Raw genomic sequence first — 22486 nt, 5'->3', positions numbered from 1 at the left:
TCAAGGTAAGATTTTTTTTCCCTGCTTTAATCTTTTTAACATGAATTAGCCACTGAGAGTTTGTACAGAGTTACAAGAAGATGGTCTGGGGCTTACAGTGTGGCCAAAACATGAATGTCTCCAAAGACTGGCATTTCTTATAACTGCTGAATAATTGTCATGAAAGGGTTGCTGTGAGGACTAAGAAGGGCAGAGCAGGAACTATGGAAACAGAACCTCACAGAGGAATTAAAGGAAAGAACACTATCCAGAACTAAGAGCCCAGTGCACAGCCTTGGCCTTGGGTCCAGCCACAGGGGCCATTCCTCTGGCATTCTCTGGGAGGTCTCAGAACTCCTGGACCTAAAGTGGAGGGCACCTCCTCTGAGGGGGACGTCTTCCCCCTGCAGACAGGAGTCATGCAGACACAGATTGACTCAAGGGGGAGACAGGCTGGTTTTCAAAGGCTAAAGGGGATGACTGTCAGGTCCATCAAGAGGGCTCATCTTCCCTTAGTGTCCAGAAGACAACTATTCCAAGGCATAATGTAAGGAAAAAGATGAGTGAGCCAATTCCTTCAAGGGTAAGTGAAAGTGAAAGTCACTCAGTTGTGTCCAACTCTTTGTGACCCCAGGAACTATACAGTCCATGAACTATACAGGCCATGGAATTCTCCAGGCCAGAATATGGAGTGGGTAGTCTTTCCATTGTCTAGGAGATCTTCCCAAGCCAGGGATCAAACCCAGGTCTCCCTCAGTACAGGCAGATTCTTTACCAGCTGAGCTACAAGGGAAGCCGAAGAATACTGGAGTGGGTAGCGCATCCCTTCTATAGCAGATCTTCCCGACCCAGGAATTGAACCAGGGTCTCCTGCATTGTTGGCGGATTCTTTACCAACTGAGATATCAGGGAAAGAAGAGCATTATCCAGCTACTCCAGCCAACAAACAACTCATGCAGGATTCACAAAGTAAGAGAAGATCCCAGAGATCTGTTGCCTAAATATCCAACCATAACTTCATATGGTGTTCATAATCTCTGGATAATTGCTCTGCTTTTTGCTTTATTTTGCCTGAGCAGCCTCAGTACTCATGAAATACCTACAATAGTATGTGAAAGCCTGCACAGAGGCATGATAGATTAGCCACAAATAATGCCTTGGCCGACTGCAAAATTTCCCATTTTCTTCAAGCTGCTTACAGCGGGTGGGGGGGTGGGGAACCCTGCTTTATTAATTATTCTTTTGCCAGCTTCTTAGGTTTTAAAGGGGCTTTTATGTGTTCTAAAACCACATTTATGTTAAATAGCAGTGTAAATGAAGCACAGAAATAAACAGCAATACTGTCTTGTGGGATCATAGTTCATGGAGATGGTGGTTCTTCCCCCATTTCCGCTGTTTCACTCAGAGGACATTAAACTATTATCAAGCTTGTCTTCCCTTCCAGGCCTCAAGGACGGATTTAATTTTGTGCTACACTCAGACTTGATGGCTAATAGCAATAATGCTAGTATAAACATCTGGACTCACTACAGGAAATCCTTTCCCTCATTTTGAGAGCCGGCCGCCAACTTGAGTGAAAGGCGGATAAGAGGCTTCTGCACTTCAGCCACCAACAGAAAACTGCAACAGAAAGGTATTCTAGGAAGGATGGAGGAAAACTGACAAGAAATGAGAACTGAACTTCAGAGAACATTCTGTAATCATAGTGACAATCCATGTGGAGTTTTTATATTTAGAAAATGCTAGGGCAAGAGATACAGAAGACAGGGTTTTTCATCTTTAAAAAATAACTCACAAACATTCCTAATTTAGCTAAAGTCATGCATATACCTTGAAAAGGCTGACAGTACAAAGTGAAACATAAGAGTTTTCATAATTGTATTTGAAATCCTGGTCCTAGCTCAGTAAGATAGAGATAAAGTTGACCCAAACCCTCGTACTGGAGATTGTGGAAGTCTAATAGTTCTCTGAGTATCTGGGGATGGGAGTGGGGAGGAAGTCACAGAAATACTTTTTTTCAGCTTTTCAGACTATTGAATTGTTCTGAGACATCCTGTGTGGTAGCTCAGACAGTAAAAATTCCGCCTGCAATGCAGGAGACCCAGGTTTGATACCTGGGTTGGAAAGATCCCCTGGAAAAAGGAATAGCAACCTACTCCAGTATTCTTGCCAGGAGAAACCTATGAATAGGGGAGCCTGGTGGGCTACACTCCGTGGGGTCGCAAAGAGTTGGGTACCACTGAGCAACTAACACTTTCACTTTATTTCATTTCCTGTGTTTACACCGGTGACCCTAACCTGGGATCCAAATCCTTCTCCATGACTCCACTTGTCATGTGCTCCCTCCCCTCTACCACCAAAGCATCAGCAAAACACAGGTACCACAACTTTCACTGGAAAGGTGGGAGCCTTTGGATACAATGGGGGAGATGCTTTGCAGGCTGCCGCATCTTAAACTGTAAGAAAAGCACTTGAAAACCCTGAGTTAGTCCTTTCCACCATCCTCGCACCATCGGTTTCTCAGTAGCTGTGGCCCCTTAGCCATATGACCTCCCACCATTTTACTAAGCCTTCGCACCTCTCTCCCATCACATCTATTATGGGATGAATTATGTCACCTCAAAGATACATTCAAGTCCTAACCCGTAGTATCTGGGTATGTGACCTTATTTAGAAATAGCAGATGTCTCTGCAATGTAGTCAAGTTAAGCAGAAGTCATTAGGGTGGGCCCTAATCCAATATGACTAATATCCTTATAAGAAGAGAAGAGGCACAGAAAATGCCGTGTGACCACAGAACCAGGGACTGGACTGAAACAGTTCCAGACCAAGAAATCCCCAGGATGGCCAGCCACCACTAGCTTCCTAAGAAGCTAAGAGGCAAGGAAGGATTCAACTGAGAGCCTCTTAGCAGAAGCGTGACCCTACTGACACCTTGATATCAGACTTATAGTCTATCAAACAGTGACAGGATAAATGTGTGATACTTTAAGCCCCATTCTGTTATGGTGGCCCTAAGAAACTAATTCTTCCTTCTTTTTCCCTTCTTCCCACTTTCTCAGCAGAGTTATATAGCATCTCATAAGATCTTGACACCTACCCTTATATCCTCAACTTTGACCCACTAGTAGTTGTGAAAAGTGAAAGTGTTAGTCACTCAGTTGTGCCCAGCTCCTTGTAACCCCATGGACTGTAGCCCTGTAGGCTCCTCTGTCCACCAGATGCTCTAGGCAAGAGCACTGAAGTGGGTAGCCATTCCCTTCTCCAGGGGATCTTCCCCACACAGAGATTGAACACAGATCTCCTACATTGCAGGCAGAGTCTTTACTGTCTGAGCCACCAGCAGTTGATGAGTGTATTTTCCTATTCAAGGCCAGTTTTATCCCTAAGAGATAGTCTGGGGGCAGAGATTAAGAAAATATTTTTTTTTCCCCTCCACTACCTGTAATGTATTTAGATTGTAAAAACAAATAATCCAAAGTCCCTTAATTAGATTTGGAGGTCAAAACTCCACAAACTGGCTGTTGCTCTTGATCACAGAAGCAGACTTTTGCTTCGTAGCCATTAACAGCTTCCCGTTGTCAATAGGGAGGAAGATCTTCCTGCTTTTCAGAGCTTGTAACGCTGGTGTGAACTGGCCTCTGCCTCCCTGCACCTCACCCCCAGCGGCTCCCCAGCCTCCGCTCTTGGCTCGGACAATCCTGGCTTCTTCCACTTCCTCCTTTTCAATATGTGCGCCCTCCGCCCCCTCAGCACTGGCTCTGCTACTCCGGCTGCCCGGAACTCTTTCTCTCCGGACCCCTGCCCCGGCCCCTTTCTGAGCAACCACCTAATCATTCTCAGACCTCACTCAACTGTCAAGTTGTCTGCAAGGCTTTTCCTGACACTCGGAGACTGAGTCACATCCCCCAGTTACAGACTTTTATGGCACCCACTGCTTTCCTTACTTATGTTTATTAGTTTTTTATCATAATAGAAACTCTTTTAATTGAGCTCCTCTGGGAAATTAACTGATGTTTTCAAATCCATCTGGAAAACGTATTGACTGATTGCCAGAGTATGATAAATGCTTGTGACTTCTGCCGCGTAATACCCCCATCACTTCTCCCCCGCCTAGCAGTGCTCTAGCCTTAGGAAGAGAGGGCTGTTTTTGTTCCCTAACTTGTTTATGGCAGTTGAACTTGATTACTATAATTATATAGTTTAATTAAATATCACATAAACTGATCAAATGTGAGCATAAAAAAGAGAGTCACTGTTTCTATGAAAACTTAAGTTCAATGCTATTGCTATGAAAAGATTTGAAAAAACTGGAGGGAAATTGCTCTTAAATTGTAGGCAAGATAAGTATAAAAGATTGGGGAAAATAATAAGTTCTAAATGAATTCAAATTACTTCACAAGTGTCTTTAAGTTCTCCCTCTACTTTAATGTGTTTGAAACTGGAAGTTACAGATGATATACATTTTGAGTGGGCTTTATGCAAGAAAGATGATGTTAACCTTCAGTTATCAGACTGATCCTCAAAGAAAGCACCTGGGCCCTACCAAGTTCGGCAAATAAATGTTCGTTTACACATTTTTAAGTAAAAAATGAAACTGTTATGTTTGTGTATACATATATACACACACGCTCCTTCTGCCTGCATTTCCCAATCACCTAACCAGCTACTAGTCTTGCTCTCTAGATAAAAGGACTTCTGCAGTCAAGATCAGTAAATATTTATTGATGAGATCATTTGATTAACATCCATCTCCCCCACTTTGTGAATTCCATTATACCAAGGGGCATGTCTACTGGGTTCAACCCCAGAGTTCTAGTGCCCCACACTGGCATGTAGTACATACTCAGTAAGCATTATTCTGAATAAATGAATGAAAGATAATTTCCCTTTACTTTGTGTTATGCAGGGATAGCAGATAATTTAGCAAAATATTTAAACATATTTCTAAAAGATGTTAAAAGCAGTGGGAAAAAAGTATCCCTCAGAGTTCTTTTAAGCAATGTGTTAACTTCAACTCTGTGGAAGACGGCTCAGTGTGTCGGGGCATGTTTCTTTCTGACTGATGGGCTGGCTACCCCATTTTGTCTGCGCAGGGCTCCCTGGATAGGTGTAGATCGGAAGCAGGGAACGAAGGAAGCACTTTGTACTCTTCTCTCCTCTATGTTCTGAGAAATCTATTCTCTTCCATGATCGAGGTTTAGTGAACATAACAGATGGGTTTAATCCATAAAACTGAAAAACTTTTCCCATTTCAAATCCATTTCCTGCTTCTCTAGGTAAAACAAAGCTTTCCCTGAGGAAATGATGGAAATGCACTCAAATGTTCTTCAAAGATGCCACATAGCACAAAATATTGCTATACACCGAATCGTGTTTTTTTCATTTACATTTAAAAAGAAATATGAATTGTGGTAGTGGAAAAGAAAAAATACAAATAAGAATTAGAACATGTTTTTCAATCCCTGCTTCATTGTGTTCTCCCTCCCCAAGAAAGAATTTCCTAGAAAATGGGCTTGGTAAAAACACATGCCCTACCTATGTTACAGAACTCTTGTGAGGATCAAAATAAATCACATACATGAAAACTTCCAAAATACCACAAAAGGGAAACACATGTATTCTGCCATTGTTACTACAAGGTACCAACACCAGATTTCCTCAGCAGCATCAGTCTCTGCCCTTCTTTGAGCCTGGCAGGCTGCACACCATCCACCGCCTTTTGCCCAGATATAGGCCGTCTTCTGTTACCACTTTCAAGAAGTCCTGGAGTGTACCAACTGGGAGTAGACAATCAGGTCCTGCTCCAGCAAACCTTCTGGGGAAATCCATAGGACACTCAATCCACATCTCCTCCCATAGTCTTTTCAAGACAGATATAGAGAGGCAGGATGAGGCCAGGCTCCTGTGAAAACCATAATTTCATTGCCAGTGTGGGTTTAAACTTTAACAGCTTTGGTATCCATCTGTAAAAATGTCATTTCTCTTGGTTCCATCCTAGTAGCTCAAACAATAGAAAATCACAAATCCACCTCCCTTGATAAAATGTAAAAGACTGCAGTCTCTGTATAATATATGTGCACTCAAGCTATACTAATTTATTCTACAATTACTTTTATTTTTTAGCATTTTTATTTGGCTCTTATACTACATAATTAATGGTGTTTACATGGAAAGGTTCTTTAACTGATGTAAATAGCATAAGTGGATTACTGAGCAAGGCTTAAAACAAATAAACATTTTTCTCCTTTTGAAATTTTCTTCACTGTCCTCTGAATGTCTGGCACGAGAGCAGAGTTTTTTAAACGTCAAGGGGAATATAGAAATCAGGTTCCTAACATCCATTCTCCCCTGGTAAAACAGACTTATAATTCTCTTTCCTGTAATGGTTGGCCTGGGGGAGTCAACGGTGACCCAGCTGACCCAACACATCCAGACTCAGAAGCTTGTCTTTTCTTTGGGAGGTTGCCACTGTTTTTTTCAATGACTTTAAACATAACACAATATCTGGTCCCTACAGATGACTTCCTGCACAGTTCGCAGTACTGGGGATGAGACACTCAAGAGACAAACAAATCAGCTCTCTATAAGGGCCAGAAAAAGATCAGGGAAGGTAGCTTTCTAAACACCTCCACCATCATGATCACATCGCCCAGTTGGGGGAGTTATTAGGGCTGTTCCTCCTAGTCAAAGTTCAGACTACATTTTTCTTCAGTGACAGCACAGAGCCAGGTTACTGTAAAATAGAGTTGGCATGATAGTCACTAACTGTCAGGACTTAAGTTATTTTTCTAAGGTGTTCCCAAGGGAAGGCATTGGCATCAAAAGCCATTTCTTTGCTCCTTCTCTCCCAGAGGCAAAGCCTGGCATGCGAAGAGAAGATGCTTCACTCCTCACCACACATTCAGCCCTTAGGAGGCCTTAAAAGGAAGCCTGGCTCCAGGCCATCTCTGGAAGAACAGGCAATGTGTTTTTTAAAGCATCCTTGGAGTTGAGGAGCTGTGGACCAGGCTAAACCACCAGGCTTTCTCTAGAGCAGGTTTCTGTCTCAGAACTGATCACAGAGCTGGCAGGGTCTTGAGATCTAAGAGACAATTCAACCCAAGTGAGTTCTGAACAGACATTCCAGAACACAGAGATCCTTGCACCACTTCTATCCAGATTCCAAGAGCATAGCTTGGAACTGGAGTCCAGACCCAGATGACAAGATCAAATGCCTATGACAGGATTTCCCTGGTGGTCCAGTTGTTAAAAATCTGCCTTCCAATGCAGAGAACATAGGTTTGATCCCTGGTTGGGGAACTAAGCTCCCACATGCCATGAGGCAATGAAGCCTGCCCACCACAATGAAGACCCAGCACAGCCAAACTGAAAAAAAAAAAAAAAATCCCCATGACAAGCCGGTTTTGAGTGAACAAAGTCGCTTAAGACCCATGGCTGCATTAAGACCTTCAGATTCTCTTAAGACTCTTCCTTTCACATCACACGAACCATGTTAAAATCTATATACATCCTATACTTCATAATTTTGCTATACAAGATTTTATAATTTTATTTTTGAAATCATTTAGCTAAAATAACTAAAATATGCTGTGATTTCTTAACACATGCATATTAAAGAACTCTCACTCAGGAAGAGCATCTCATCCAAAAACTGTTTTCAAATATAAAGAAATTGTTACGAACACTGAATCCAGCAATTAATGAACATGACATAATACTGCACGTTGTAACCATTAATAAATGTTTATTAATTTTGCTTTGGCAGATATTTTTTATTTTGGAGACAATTCTTCCTGGTGAGACTTCAGACATTTTCTCCAGCTTAGCTCATATGCCTAGCACTGTGAGTCCTACTCCTAGAGGTAAACTGGTCCTCTGAGCTCATGGCACTCAGCCAAGCTCTTAAGAGTGACTGGGCATCAATTACAGTGAGTCAACAGGGATGCTCAACCATCCATGGGACTTCCACTCTCAACTAAAAACATCATGAGGAGGTCTCATACCATCACCTAACCAACCCAAAAAATTCTTAGTAATTAAATTCTGTTTCTAGAATTTGTGAATTTTGGGCTCCATGGAGATATTTACCTTTAACCAATACTAAAAGTCTTCACTGTTGGCCTTTGGTGGAGTCATACTTCTCATTCAGCAGATGAAATCAGGTTTCACGAATCCAATTATATTTCCATTCTCCAAGAAATGAGATTTGGAAGCTGATTTGGAGTTTCATTTCTAGGAAGTTTTCCTATCACACCACAAAATGCGAGTTACACATGTTCCACCAAGGTGTTTATAACTAGACCCAGGACAACTTTTTTAAAGATAACATATCAGAGACTGTTAGGTGAAGTATACTTTGTCAATTGACTTCTTTTTCATTTTTTCAGGAAGACTGGGTCTTATCAAAGTGTATCAACTCAAAAATAATCATAGGTAGTCTGTAGAGTCACAAATTCCCTCTTTTGTTCTCAACACATGCTGAAAATGATAAAGAATTTGAAAACTCAACTTTCTAGATGTGTCCTCTAAAAGTTATTACATAACCAATGTGGTTGTTTAGGGCATTCATTCCTGACCTTAGTTTGTTTTGTATCTTCTTGTAAATCACTGAATATATCCTGAATGAACAGTGATAAACTGAATGCACAGTGTATCCATGATAAAAAGCTCACGGATACTGACATCAGACAGCACGGGATAGAATCTCAACTCTGCCATTTTCCAGCTCGGAGAACTATTGGTGACTGCCAGGGCCATTGCTCAGTCATGTCAGACTCTGTGCGACCCCATGGACTGTAGCCCACCAGGCTCCTCTGTCCATGGGATTCTCCAGGCAAGAATACTGGAGTGGGTTGCTATTTCCTCCTCCAGGGTAACTTCTCGACCCAGGGATCGAACCCTCATCTCCTGCATCTTCTGAACTAGTAGGCAGATTATCACTGAGCCAGAATACTGAGAACTAGAGCAAGTTACTAAGCCTCTATTTCTTTTCTATAAAATGGTATGAATAGTACTTAATAGATTGTTCTCAGGATCAATCAAGTTATAAGTGTAAAGCTGTGGTGAACAAATCAACAAGTGTTAGCTTTAAAAATTACTTATTATTATCCACCATTTGATCACTCTTTACAGTAACACCTTCTAGCACTAACACCAAAAAAAGATGTCCTTTTCATCATAGGGGATTGGGATGCATAAGTAGGAAGTCAAGAGACACCTGAAGTAACAGGCAAGTTTGGCCTTGGAAATACAAAATGAAGCAGGGCAAAGGCTAGCAGGGTTTTGCCAAGAGAATGCACTGGTCATAGCAAACACCCTCTTCCAACAACACAAGAGAAGACTCTACACATGGACATCACCAGATGGTCAATACCAAAATCAGATTGATTATATTCTTGGCAGCCAAAGATGGAGAAGCTTGATACACTCAGCAAAAACAAGACCTGCAGCTGACTGTGGCTCAGATCATGAGGTCCTTATTGCAAAATTCAGATTTAAACTGAAGTACAGAAAACCACTAGGCCATTCGGGTATGATCTAAATCAAATCATTTATGATTATTCAGTGGAAGTGGTAAATAGATTCAAGGGGTTAGATCTGATAGAGTGCTTGAAGAACTATGGATAGCAGTTCATAACATTGTACAAGAGGCAGTGATCAAAACCATCCCAAAGAAAAAGAAATACAGGAAGACAAAACAGTTGTCTGAGGCAAAATGGCCTTACAAATAGCTGAAAAAAGAGAAGTGAAAGGCAAAGAAGAAAAGGAAAAATATACCCAACTGAATGCAGAGTTTCAGAGAATAACAAGGAGAGAAAAGGCTTTCTTATCTAAGTAAACAATGCAAAGAAATAGATAATAATAGAATGGGAAAGAATACTACAGATCTCTTCAAGAAAATTAGAAATACCAAGGGAAAATTTCATGCAAAGATGGGCACAATAAAGGACAGAAGCTGTAGGGACCTAGCAGAAGATATTAAGAAGAGGTGGCAAGAATACACAGAAGAACTGTACAAAATAGGTCTTAATGACCCAGATAACCACCATGGTGTGATCACTCACCTAGAGCCAGACATTCTGGAATGTAAAATCAAGTGGGTCTTAGGAAGTATTACTATGAACAAAGTTAATGGAGGTGATGGAATCCCAGATAAGTTATTTCAAATCCTAAAAGATGATGCTGTGAAAGTGCTGCACTCAATATGTCAGCAAATTTGGAAAACTCAGCAGTGACCACAGGACTGAAAAAAGTCAGTTTTCATTCCAATCCCAAAGAATAGCAATGCCAAATAATGTTCACACTACCACACAACTGTACTCATTTCACATGCTAGCAAGATAATGTTCAAAATCCTTCAAGCAAGGCTTCAAAAATATGTGAACCAAAAACTTTCAGATGTACAAGCTGGATTTAGAGAAGGCAGTGGAACCAGAGATCAAATCGCCAATATCCATTGGATCATAGAAAAAACAAAGGAATTCCAGAAAAACATCTACTTCTGCTTCATTGACTATGCTAAAGCCTGTGACTATGTGGATCACAACAAACTGTGGAAAACTCTTAAAGAGATGGGAATACCAGACCACCTGACCTGCCTCCTGTGAAACCTGTATGCAGGTCAAGAAGCAACAGTTAGAACCGGACATGAAACAATGGTCTATCTGGTTCAAAACTGGGAAAGGAGTATGCCAAGACTGTATATTGTCAACCTGCTTATTTAATTTATTTGCAGACTTAGAGAAGGAGATGAAAATCCACTTCAGTATTCTTACCTGGAGAATTCCATGGACGGAAGAGTCTTGCAGGCTACAGTCCATGGGGGTCACAAAGAGTCGGACACAAAATGCTGGGCTGGATGATGCACAAGCTGGAATCAAGATTGCCAGGGGGAAATATCAACAAGCTCAGATACGCATGCAGATACCAGCCTAATAACAGATATCGAAGAGAAACTAAAGAACCTCCTGATGAAGGTGAAAGAAGAGAGTGAAAAATCTGGCTTAAAACTCAACATTCAAAAAATGAGAATCAAAGCCTCTAGTCCCACTACTTCATGGCAAATATATGGGGGGAAAAATGGAAACAGTGACAGATTTTATTTTCTTGAGTTCCAAAATCACTGTGGATGGTGACTGCAGCCATGAAATTAAAAGACGCTTGCTCCTTGGAAGAAAATCTATGACAGATCTAGACAGCATATTAAAAAGCAGAGACATAACTTTGCCGACAGAAGTCCATATAGTCAAAGCTATGTTTTTTCCAGTAGTCATGTATGGATGTGAGACTTGGATCATAAAGAAGGTTGACACATAAAAATTGATGCTTTTGAATTGTGGTGCTGGAAAAGACTCTTGAGAATCCCTTAAACAGCAAGGAGATCAAACCAGTCAATCCTAAAGGAAATCAATGCTGAATATTCTTTGGAAGGACTATGCTGAGGCTCCAGTTCTTTGGCCACCTGATGGGAAGAGCCAACTCATTGGAAAAGATGCTGATGATGGGAAAGATTAAAGCAGGAGGAGAAGAGAGTGGCAGAGGACTAGACTGTTTGATGGCATCATCGACTCAATGGACATGAGTTTGAGTAAGCTCTGGGAGATGGTGAAGGACAGGATAGTCTGGCATGCTGCAGTCCATGGGGTCACAAAGAGTCCAGCATGACTTAGTGACTGAACAACTACAGTAACACATTCAGGCCACCACACCTCACTCCTAGGCTATTTATCACATACTGCCTTTCCTGTTCCAGCTCTGTTCTCCTCTACTCCATCCCCTTCACATGCCCTCCCTAAAGGTGAGTGATCTTTTCATAATGGAAAAGCAATCAATTCAACCTGCTTCCACATACAAAAACAGTAAAACAAAAAGTCCTCCAGCTGCCCTTAGCACAAACCTGAAAAGTCCTACAGGGTCTACTCAGGCCTACCTTTCCAGCTTGTTTCCAACCCGCCCCCAACTCCCAGACCCCTGCCCCCTTCCCTCAAGGCTTCAGCCTTGCTAGCCCCTCTTCTGCGCATTGCCCACATTCCTGCTCCCTCAGTGTCACCTGTTCCTAGGCCTGGAGAGCACAGTCCCTGCCCAACCTGACCCTATATGTTCCAGTCTAAAAGTTACTTCTTTACCTACAGTACATTCCTATTTTTCCAGAGGTCCCTTTCACAACAGTTATCTAAGGGAACACATGACTTGCAAAGCTGTTTCTAAATGTTTGACTTGCCTGCTGCTGCTTCTAAGTCACTTCAGTCGTGTCCGACTCTGTGGGACCCCATAGACGGCAGCCCACCAGGCTCCCCCGTCCCTGGGATTCTCCAGGCAGGAACACTGGAGTGGGTTGCCATTTCCTTCTCCAATGCATGAAAGTGAAAAGTGAAAGTCGCTCAGTCGTGACTTGCCTACACAGCCCTGAAGTTTGGGTGGGTATATGTACCCTTGCGTTTGTTCATCATCCCCATTCCCCATAACCTAGCTCAGCCGGGACTCAGAGAAAGAGGGCTGCTGCTGCTGCTAAGTCGCTTCAGTCATGCCCGACTCTGTGCGACCCCATAGACGTCTGGCAGCCCACCAGGCTCCCCTGTCCCTGGGATTCTCCAGGCAAGAACACTGGAGTGGGTTGCCATTTCCTTCTCCAGTGCATGAAAGTGAAAAGTGAAAGTGAAGTTGCTCAGTCGTGTCTGACTCTCAGCGACCCCATGGACTGCAGCCTACCAGGCTCCTCCATCCATGGGATTTTCCAGACAAGAGTACTGGAGTGGGGTGCCATTGCCTTCTCCGAGAAAGAGGGCAGTAAACAATAAATGAATGAATGCGGGGGAAGGGGAGTTAAAATGGCCTTCACTGCACGTTCTCTTAAAAGCTGGCTTTCACATCTGATGCTCGTTATTAAATGGTTCCCAAACATCCCAGGTCACTGTTCCGTGCTCTTAAAAAAATAAACCAGTGTGGCCTTGGTTTTAGCGTCTGTATTCACGCCTAACAGCCCAGGCGCGGCCACCGTTCAGAGGGGCGATTGGCTCGGGTTTGGGCTCCACTGACACTAGCCCTAGGGGCTGAGGGCCCGGGCGGAAGCGCGGGAGCGGCAGGGCGCCTGCGGCCGGGGCGGAAGTCCCGGGCGCAGGGCGGAAGCGGCGACAGGGGCGGCTGAGGCTCAGGTGGGTCCCCGCGGTCGGGCGCCGGCAGCTCGGCGCTCGCGGTCCCCAGCCTGGAGCCGGTAGGCGGGCGGGAGAGGAGGTCACGGGAGCTGTGCCGCACGCTGCCGATTTCGATTGTCATTACAGGAAATTTAATTAAACGGGGAGCCATAAATGTGTGAACCTCCGGGGGCAAATTCTAAGCGTGTGTGTATGTGTGCGCGCGCGATGGCGCTTTGGGAAGTGAACACGGGTGGGAAGAGGCAGCTTTTTAAGAGGAAGCAGAAAACATCACAACTTCATGCCCCTTCCCTGATTAACAGATGCTCTGTTTCGGATTTAATTGAGTTCTGTGAAGTGGCAATATAATCTCAGTTGGCTGAGGTGACTGCCTTTTGACATAAACGTTTTTGAGCAGCCATGTTGACCTTTAATTGAGGGCCAAAAGGTTTAATCGTGAGTGCTGTGGGGAACACTGTGAGTCCTGGGGTTTTCTGGACCTCCTCTCTGCCTTTACCGGACAAAAGCAGCCTTCTGGGTGCTGAACCATGAGAGAATAAATCAGAACCTATACAATTCTCAATAAATATTTAGCCTTGTCAGTCACCCCTGACAAATATCACTCATACTTTTTTTTTTTAGTAAGTCCAGAGTTGCAGAAGTCCCTACTGGATTGTTACTAACATGAATAGGCAAGTGTCTTTCTAAGGTTGTCCTGTTAAAGAACAAAGAGTTATTCTTTTTTTTTAAACCTGGCTGATCTTTATTCTTAATAGAAAGTATTTTATGTAATACTTTGTATTTTAGAACACTTAAAAAAAAAAAATCCACAGTATGACCGAGCTTAACCCCAAGATTCTCAGCTCCTATAGCATGGAGATTGTTTCTAAGATCTGTTATGTCCCCCACACTCTCTGGCACATTTCCCAACATAAGTAGGTTTCCTTAACCACACACGCAGCACTAAAGCCATGTTTTAGTGTGTGACTGCAAAAAGATGAGGTGGCTGTTAGAGGCCAGTCTTCTCATTTACTAATTATCTCAGGAATGCTGTATCAAAGTGCTTATGATGCTAGCAATATTTGGAGCTATATACATTGAAACTGAAAACACTTAGAAAAAGAGCTGTGCCCTGGAAATACTGAGTGGTTATAGTAATGGGGATAAGGCAGAACTAAATCATGGTTCTGTGTGAAATGTCGTAACCTAATAACCTGCGTCCTGCTCTGCTGAGGAACTGCCTGGAACCAGAACAGGTCCTGGCGTGAAAATTAAGGTTGGTGGGGCTGGTCTTTTAGATAGGCAGACTCCCCAGAGTTTTTTCTTCATGCTTACTGTGGTCAGTAGTAACTGCCTGCCAAAGAAGGATCAATATTTTTTTGTCTCCTTTACCAGAGGAAAATGTGGCTATGTGGTTTTCTTTAGATGGATTGATGGCAGGTAAGGAAATAGAAATGAGGGTTTTCCAACTTGGGAATTTATTGGACTGTATTTCTATTTTATTCCAGATGCCTGTTTCCAGCAGACTCTTAAATACTCAGAGGCAGTGTGGAGGTATACCTTCAAAATAAGTTTTCTTTTTCTTATTATTAAGGTTTTTGTATTTCATAATGTGCAAACTCCAGCTGGCTGATGCATTTAGTTACTGTAATGCCAGGGCTCAGGGTTTCACACATAGCAGGACCTTGAGGTGAGCTGGTACAAGTAATAAGGTTTTTTATGTTCCTTATTTTAAATCTAATTTTGCCACTGCTTTATTCAAGGGGTGTACATCAGAGGAAGCCAAAAGCCGGCTGGAATAGTTCCTGCTTGCAGTTTTAATCTTGTTTGCAATTATTTTGAAGGGAGAAACCATCTGGATCCAGGGATGTGTAGTTACCCAAGTAGCAGGGACTAGGTGAGCTTCCATCATCCTTCCCCTAGTATCATGGCAAGTTCAAGAGACAAAAATTATTTGACGAAGAACATGCAAAGTGGAAAGTTTTGGCTAAGTTTCACCTAGATATTATTCCATATCCCTACCTCCCCATCTCAGTTATAGCGGCAGGGAACTGGAGGCGTGAAAACATTACTCTTTTTATTCCAATCCTTTCCCAAGATAAGATTTCCAGAGATAGAAGTAAAACTCAAAATATCTTCTATTTTAAGAAAGTATCAAAAAAAAAAAAAAAAGAAAGTATCTATCTCCAAGGATTTCAGAGCATTTTACCAATAGCTAGTAACAACCATTTTACTTCTGTAGACTGTGGTATTGTATTATTTGTTTGTAAATCTTTTGCCTACCCAAGGTGTGAGTTCCATAAGGGCAGGGAAAGTATCTGAATCACTTTTATATTTCTATACCTGGCACGGTGCCTGACACATTACAAATACTCAGTACATGGCGTAAAGGGGAGGCTGGATCTATAAGGAATGTGAAAGCATCAGTGGGAATCAGCAAGGTACAGAAAAGAATGTAAAACAGTAGTCTTTCAAGGGGCTACCAGATGCAGTTATAAATGCTGCAGTTAATGCCTTTATAAACAGCTTGGAGTAGGAAAGGGTGTATTTGAGAATCTACAGATGGTCACCAAACTGCCATCCTAGGTGATCTAGCCTGGTGAGTTGCAGGGTCTTTCTTATACTGAACGGAATATGCAAAGTAAAAGACGCCACCAGCCCTATCTCCATTTTCTCTCAAGGTCTGCAGTGCCAAGCTCCTCACTCAAACACCTGTTGAGTGAATATCTGAAAAGTATCTATTTGAAGGTATACTAAATTATTAGCCTACCTAAGCCACTAATATCTTGGTTTGGTCCTGCCTTCAGAATAAAGGACTTTGTTCACTATTTTAAGGCTAGGTTACCCAAATAATATTGAACGAAAGCCACATCATCTTTTCTACTTCACTGACATTTCAAAAGAGTTCAAATTTGTCAGCTTTTTGTATTGTAATAGGGCAGGCATGTGGTATATGCTGCTTCCTTCTGTTGCCAATGGGAGTCCAGCAGAAACCAGAATGTTGCTGCTGGAAACAGATGACCTTCCTCTCATTGTTCGTGTACTTTTTCATATTAATCATGAAATAATGGGGAAGTGACTTCTAGTTTAGTCAGGGGTAAGGACAGACTGAATTATTTGATTTTGTTTTACTTCTTAAAACAGGTAGTTCTTCCAGTCAGCCAAGAGAAAGGATACTGTTATTTAATAGAAATTCAGGAAAAAGAAAAAAAAAAAAAAACTAATAGAAATTCAGTCAACTGAAGCAGCTTAGTTCATAGACTGAAAAAAAAAAAAAAAAAGAGCTAAATTCAACTCTGTTTCTCCAAGTTCAAAAATGAAGTTAATCTGTATCATCTTAGATTTAGAGATCAGAACTTTGTTCTTATAGTAAAAGAATTCTGCCACCTGAAGCTGAGATGTTTCCTCATTCTCTCCATCCTTAAATTAATCTTAAACAAAATGTGGTATCTGTTACTTGGTATACACTGAGGATTAATGTATAAAGCTTTTGGAGAAAAAAGAGAGTTGACCTTGGAGTTCCCTTTCTGTTCTGAAAATTCTGTGTTGGTCTCATATGAAAAATAAGCATTGTTCAAAGAGAAAATATAGAGAAAAGAACTGCAGAAAAAAATTATAAAAGTCTTTGGTAAAACAGTTTCTTTATCAAGCACGGGAATCTCCAAAGTCCCTTGGAATCCAGCTCCAAAATATTAAGATTTTCTATCAATGTGACAGCTCTTAAGTAACCTGAATAGGACTGAGAGAATTGAGAAATCTCATGTATCTGAAGGTTACTAGAGCAGGACCTCAAGAGTGGATAGTCCCTAATGTTCCAGTATTAGTGTCACAAGTCCAGAGAAGTGATGGATTTACTATCTCAAATGTTCCAAAGCCATTTACTAAAAAAAAGGCTAAAAATGAATGAAACATCTTTCAGGTCTTGTGTGGTCATGTGGATAACTTCACCTCTTTTGCAAGATGAATTGGAAATGGTGGAGTATTAGTGACAAATGGGAGACATTGCCTGGATGGATGGAATTTGAATTGCAAACAGTTGTTTTTGGAAATGAAGGAAACTGGCATTACTAGCTGGGTACAATAAGACTAAGATGTTTTAATGAAATTGCCTTCTTTCTGGGTCAGTAGTAAGCATTAGTGATACCTTCAAAGGGAATGGGTCATTTTGGTTGAGAAGGATAATGTGGAAAGGAGTCTGCATAATTCCTTATGCACTTTATCCCCAACCCTTGAACTGGCTTGATATTGCCCTCATCTTAATGTTATCTTTATGGAATGAAGGAATTTTCAAATTGGTTTTTAAACTCTATTAAGCCCTCATGTATGATATAACCCAACCACATTATTCAGGCTTTCTTGGCTTTCAGGAACAGCTTTGCAGCCATTATGTCCTAATTGTACTGAACATTGTTGCATGCTCTGAATTCAGAATATACCTCTGGCTCTAGCCCAGATGCTGAGTCAGTAACTTTGGGGTTGACGATGAGGGGACGGGTACAGTGTGTACAAGCCCCATTGTGTGAACAAGAATTAGTCTGGAATCCCTTTCGAAGCCCTGGGTGCTAGAGGGAGGGGTCCTCCCTCTACTACTATTCTTGATCAGCATCTTCATTTTATTTTTCCTGGCTAAATGTTTTTCTGGAAACTAACCCTATTACCAAGTAGGCTCTTCTGAAGCAACGATCTGGTAAATGTGACTGCTAAGGTCCAAAGATTCTAAAACAAACTCTTCCTTACTCAGAAGATTCCTCCTCCCTCCCATTTCACATGTGTCAGCTTGCTATTGGCCTCGGCAAACACAGCCGCACTTCTGGAAGTGGAAGAGAATGTCAAGACGAGGAGGGTCTGTCATTAAAAACCATTCTGTAAGTGTATCTGTCAATAGGAAACATTATTCTTAGTTTTGGAGGCACATTCTTAGTATTCTTTTTGGAGGTACTTTTCCATATCAGATGCTCAAAAATGCAAGATCAATGTCACCTCCCCCATTTTCCTGCAGGGTATTTTTGGATGCCAAGGCTTCCCAGTTATGACCCAGGAGCTAGAGAAACAAGCTTGAGATAAGCAAGCCCATGTACACTTCTGCCCAGATCTGTGTCTGAATTTTGGTCCTCTTTAAATGGGCCTAGCATTTTAGACTCCTACAGCTAACCACTTCCAAGGCTTTCTTTGGAGCCTTTTGACATCATGAGCTATTGCCACAGCATCTCTTCTGTATATGATTTCCCCTTCTCTGATCTGGAGGACATTTGATACCCAAAGCCTATGGGTATAGTTTCTCCTAGCCTCTGTAAAATGAGAGAACAGGACAGGGGGTCATAGTTCCATATTACAGTTGATGAAACTGAGGCTTAAAGAGACGAGGAATTGCCTAGCATCAGAGAACTAATTGGTGGAGTTGCCTATCTTTGGGGTTTAGATTTATGAAATACTCACACAGAAATGCACCCAAGAATTCAAACGTGCTGAAATTCAACTGAAACTCTGTAAGAAAGAGTAACTTTAAAGCTTTAGATGAAGAATCATGCCATTTGTGCTTAATTCCCCTGACTGATGAGTTAGTGGAAGCTATATTCCTTTACATTTACTTTGACCTCTCTACACATTTATTCAAAATACTTTGGAACAAGTTTTGTCTTTAAAGATTATTAATAAATCCAACTTTACCACTTCCTGGGCAGCTTCTGTTTTGATATACAGGAGTTGGGTTGAGGATATCATTGAAAAAATAAGAGTGGTACTGAATTTTCCCTTCTTTGAAAACATAAAGGCAAGTATTAGGAAGGAATAACAGGAAAGGAAGTGACCTTTGTTCAGAGCCCATCAAGGGAAAACCCCTACCTCTTGCAAAATGAATTTTATTGTCCTGTGTGAGGCCTGAGTAAGCTAAGCCAGAACCTGGTGCCAGGGTATTTGCTGGTCAAGATATTAAGTCTTAGTGGAAAATAAATGGGCTTCTCTGGTGGCTCAGACAGTAAAGAATCCACCTCTGATACAGGAAACCCAGTTCAATCCCTGGGACAGGAAGATCCCCTGGAGAAAGGAATGGCTACCCACTCCAGTATTCTTGTCATTGACAAGAATTCCATTGACAGAGGAGCCTGGCAGACTACAGTCCATGGGATCCAAGAGTTGGATACAACTGACCAGCTAACACCAGAAAATAAATATGTCGGGTCTTGAATCAGTTATATCCTGTCTTAGGAATTCCCATTTAAGTAATCTTCACAATCTGAAACTTTTCAGCTATTTGTTTGAAATGTTTTTCAGTTTTCAATTCCCTGTTTCTAAGACTATCATTCCTAGAGTTTTAAATCCTCCTTCTGGGGCCAGTAAAAGCACATTCCAGTCAGTAGATTCATCATCATCAGTATTATTAATAACAATACTTTATCTTTGTATTTATCTTTGTAACAAATAGCTAAGCTTTATTTCTCTGTTCTGCTTTTTAACTTGTACAGAGATTTTTACATTTATTATCTCTTTTTAAGTCACCCATCCAACTTCAGCTTTTACACTTCTCCCTACCCCACTGCCTCCATCTTCACCAGAAATATCTCCTTTTGTTTAAGAGGTGAAATTAGCCAGGGATCAGACAAGGCCATTTATTTTAGGGTTGGCATTGGTTGTAAGATTTCATTCCTTTGGAGGGACATCAGACATATCTTATCTGATTCGTGGTAGATTCTTTAACTGTCCCTTTTCCAGTCCAAGCCCTCATCACTCTTTTTGACAATTGGCCACTCCTGTCTTTCTGGACACACTTTCTCCTGCTGGCTTCCACGACAGCCCACTTTTCTGATTTTCCTCCTACCCCATCAACCTTTCTCTTCGCCTCCTTCACTGGCTCCTCTCTACGCTGCTTCTGAATGTTGAATTGCCTGAGCGGTCTCTCCTGGGCCCTCTTCTTTTCTTAGCTATTTAGATGATCTCACAATCTCAGCTGTAATTGGAGCCTTCAAACTGAAGGAGTCTTGAATTTTATCTTCAGTCCTGGTTTTTTTCATGGCTACCAAACCTGTATAGGCCACTTTCTACTTGAGCTCCAGCCTGTCCCTCAGAGCTCCCAGACCCACACCCCACTCAATCTGTTCCTGCCTCAGCATCCCTCATTTTAGTAAACTGGGCACCGTGACCCACCCAGAGGCTCACGACTGAAACTAGGATAGTCCTTACTGTCATTTTTAATTACTCAAATCCGGTTCATTGGCAGGTCCTTTCAGGCCTGTCCATGCCACCCACCTTTCTCCCTTGGACTACGACAGTAGCCCCTAACTGACTCCCTGGTTCCACTCTTGCCATCCCAAACCCATTCTTCACACAGTGCTAAGTGAAAGTGAAAGTTGCTCAGTCGTCTCCAACTCTTTGTGACCACATGGACTGTAGCTTACTAGGCTCTTCTGCCTGCTGTTCTCCAGGCCAGAATACTGGAGTGGGTAGCCGTTGCCTCTCCAGGGGATCTTCCCAACCCAGGGATCGAACCCAGGTCTCCTGCATTGCAGTCAAATTCTTGACTGAGTCACCAGGGAAGCCCACACAGTGCTAAAGTCATCTCTTTTTTTCACCATGACATATGGCTTGCCAGGCTTCCCAGGTGGCATGAGTGGTAAAGAACCCACCTGCCAATGCGGGTCTTATGTCTCCTGACATAAGAGATGTGGGTTCAATCCCTGGATTGGGAAGATGCCCTGGAGGAGGGCATGGCAATCCACTCCAGTATTCTTGCCTGGAGAAGCCCATGGACGGAGGAGCTGGCAGGTTACAGTCTGTGTTGTCGCAAAGAGTCAGACACGACTGAAGCAACTTTGCACTCACATGTATGTGGCTTGCAGGGAATCTTAGTTTCCTAACCAGAGATACAGTTTGGGTCCCCAGCAGTGGAATCACTAACCACTGAACTGCCAGGGAAGTCCCTACAGTCATCTTTTTAAAATGTACATGTGATCACGTAACTTCCTTCCTCTAAATCTAATTATGCTTAAAACCTCAATTCGTTAACATAATCCAGAGGCCTTAGGTGTTCCAACCCCCACTGACCTGTCTCCTCCACTCTTCCCCTTGCTTACTTGCTTTAGCCACACTGTCCTTTCTGTTTCTTCCCCTGAGTCAAAGTTGTCCTCACCCTAGAGCCTTTGCACTTACTGTTCTCTCTCCTGCAATGCTCTTCTTTCAGATCCTTGTACCTTCTTAGCCTTTAGTCTCAGCAAAAATGACACCTGCTCAGAGCACCTTATTTAAAGGCCTGCCTTGGTTACCAACATATCACCCTGTTTCACTCCCTCCCCTCTGCTTACTACTGTCTGATGTTTTCTGACCTAAGAGTCTCTTTAATGTGCCCAGTGACAGTATGGACCCCATGAGGGCAGGGACTTAACTTTTTGGTGCATCACTGAACCCAGTACCTATGAGTATCTCATACATGGAAAACAGCAGGTAATTGTTGAATGAGTGACTTTCATCCCACACCTAGATTTTTGTAACTCAGTTCTTTCCTGCCTCCATTTTTCTTTCCTTTGCAGTCTATCCTGCTCGCTGCTGCCAGATCAGTCTCCTAAAATACTGATTTTATCGCATCACTCTATTCTTTAAAACCCTTCTTTGGCTCCCATCCAAAAGGCCACAGCATTCCTACCTCATGCCTTTGTGTCTAGCCCTGACTTCAGAATGCTTTCCCCTTTTCTATGTATCCAAATCCTATATGACTTAGGATCCTTCTCTCATGAAACCAGTTCCAATGTCAGCCCACAGTACTCTTCTCTTCTTTTCTCTGTGACATCTGAAGGTGCCCATTAGATGTCCCTGTTGTGATCTCCTGTATTTATATTGTTTCAGTGAAGAATTTAACTCCCTCCTAAATCCACTGGAGTGTCTCTCTCTAATTCTTGTTGCTTATATCCAGAATGTGGAGTTGATTTCTCCATGTGAGAGTTTTATTTGGAGGGAAAGAAATGGGCTAAACACCAGACAGGATGAAGAAAAACAATAAGGGCTTAATTTCACTGAGAATTTGAAGGGAGTGGGATAGAGGAGCAGAGTGTAGGTACTAAGTGATGGACATTAAATGCCGTATACCTTGGGAGGAGTTGTAATCTTATTGGATAGGCCAGGGCCCACACTTCAAACAGTTAAAAAACTTTTTGTGCAGATCAGTGTGTTGAACGTAAATGAATGGAGCACCCATTGCATCCCAACAGTGGAGTAGAGACATCCAGATACTTGGAAACACCAGAGTCATAGTAATCATTTAAAAGAAAGTTAGAAAGGGGGTTTTATCTCTAGGAACTCATGTGACCAGTCATATCTTTCTGAAACTGCTTCTCTCTATAGGCTTCTCTTTCCCCCTTGTGATAAAGCTGTTGCCACTGAATCCTGGA

At 42.2% G+C, this 22486-nt stretch overlaps 1 protein-coding gene and 1 pseudogene across 3 annotated transcripts in view; one reads left to right on the top strand and one right to left on the bottom strand.

Annotated features, from left to right (window-relative positions):
* Nucleotides 1–13254, bottom strand: part of LOC104993202 — a 60672-nt pseudogene extending 47418 nt beyond the window's left edge.
* Nucleotides 13095–22486, top strand: part of LOC104993188 (chromosome unknown open reading frame, human C5orf63) — a 24062-nt gene continuing 14670 nt past the window's right edge. The window contains exons 1-2 of one of the 3 annotated variants that reach the window (XM_010846324.1): nt 13095–13133; nt 14621–14666. The gene's annotated coding sequence lies outside the window, so the exon portion shown is untranslated. The other 2 variants (XM_010846325.1, XM_010846326.1) reach the window with 2 other exon arrangements.

Source organism: Bison bison, unplaced genomic scaffold (assembly GCF_000754665.1).
Source record: "Bison bison bison isolate TAMUID 2011002044 unplaced genomic scaffold, Bison_UMD1.0 scf7180017864235, whole genome shotgun sequence".
NCBI lineage: Eukaryota > Metazoa > Chordata > Mammalia > Artiodactyla > Bovidae > Bison > Bison bison.
Note: the sequence above shows the minus strand (reverse complement) of the source record. Positions and strands in the feature narration are given on the sequence as shown.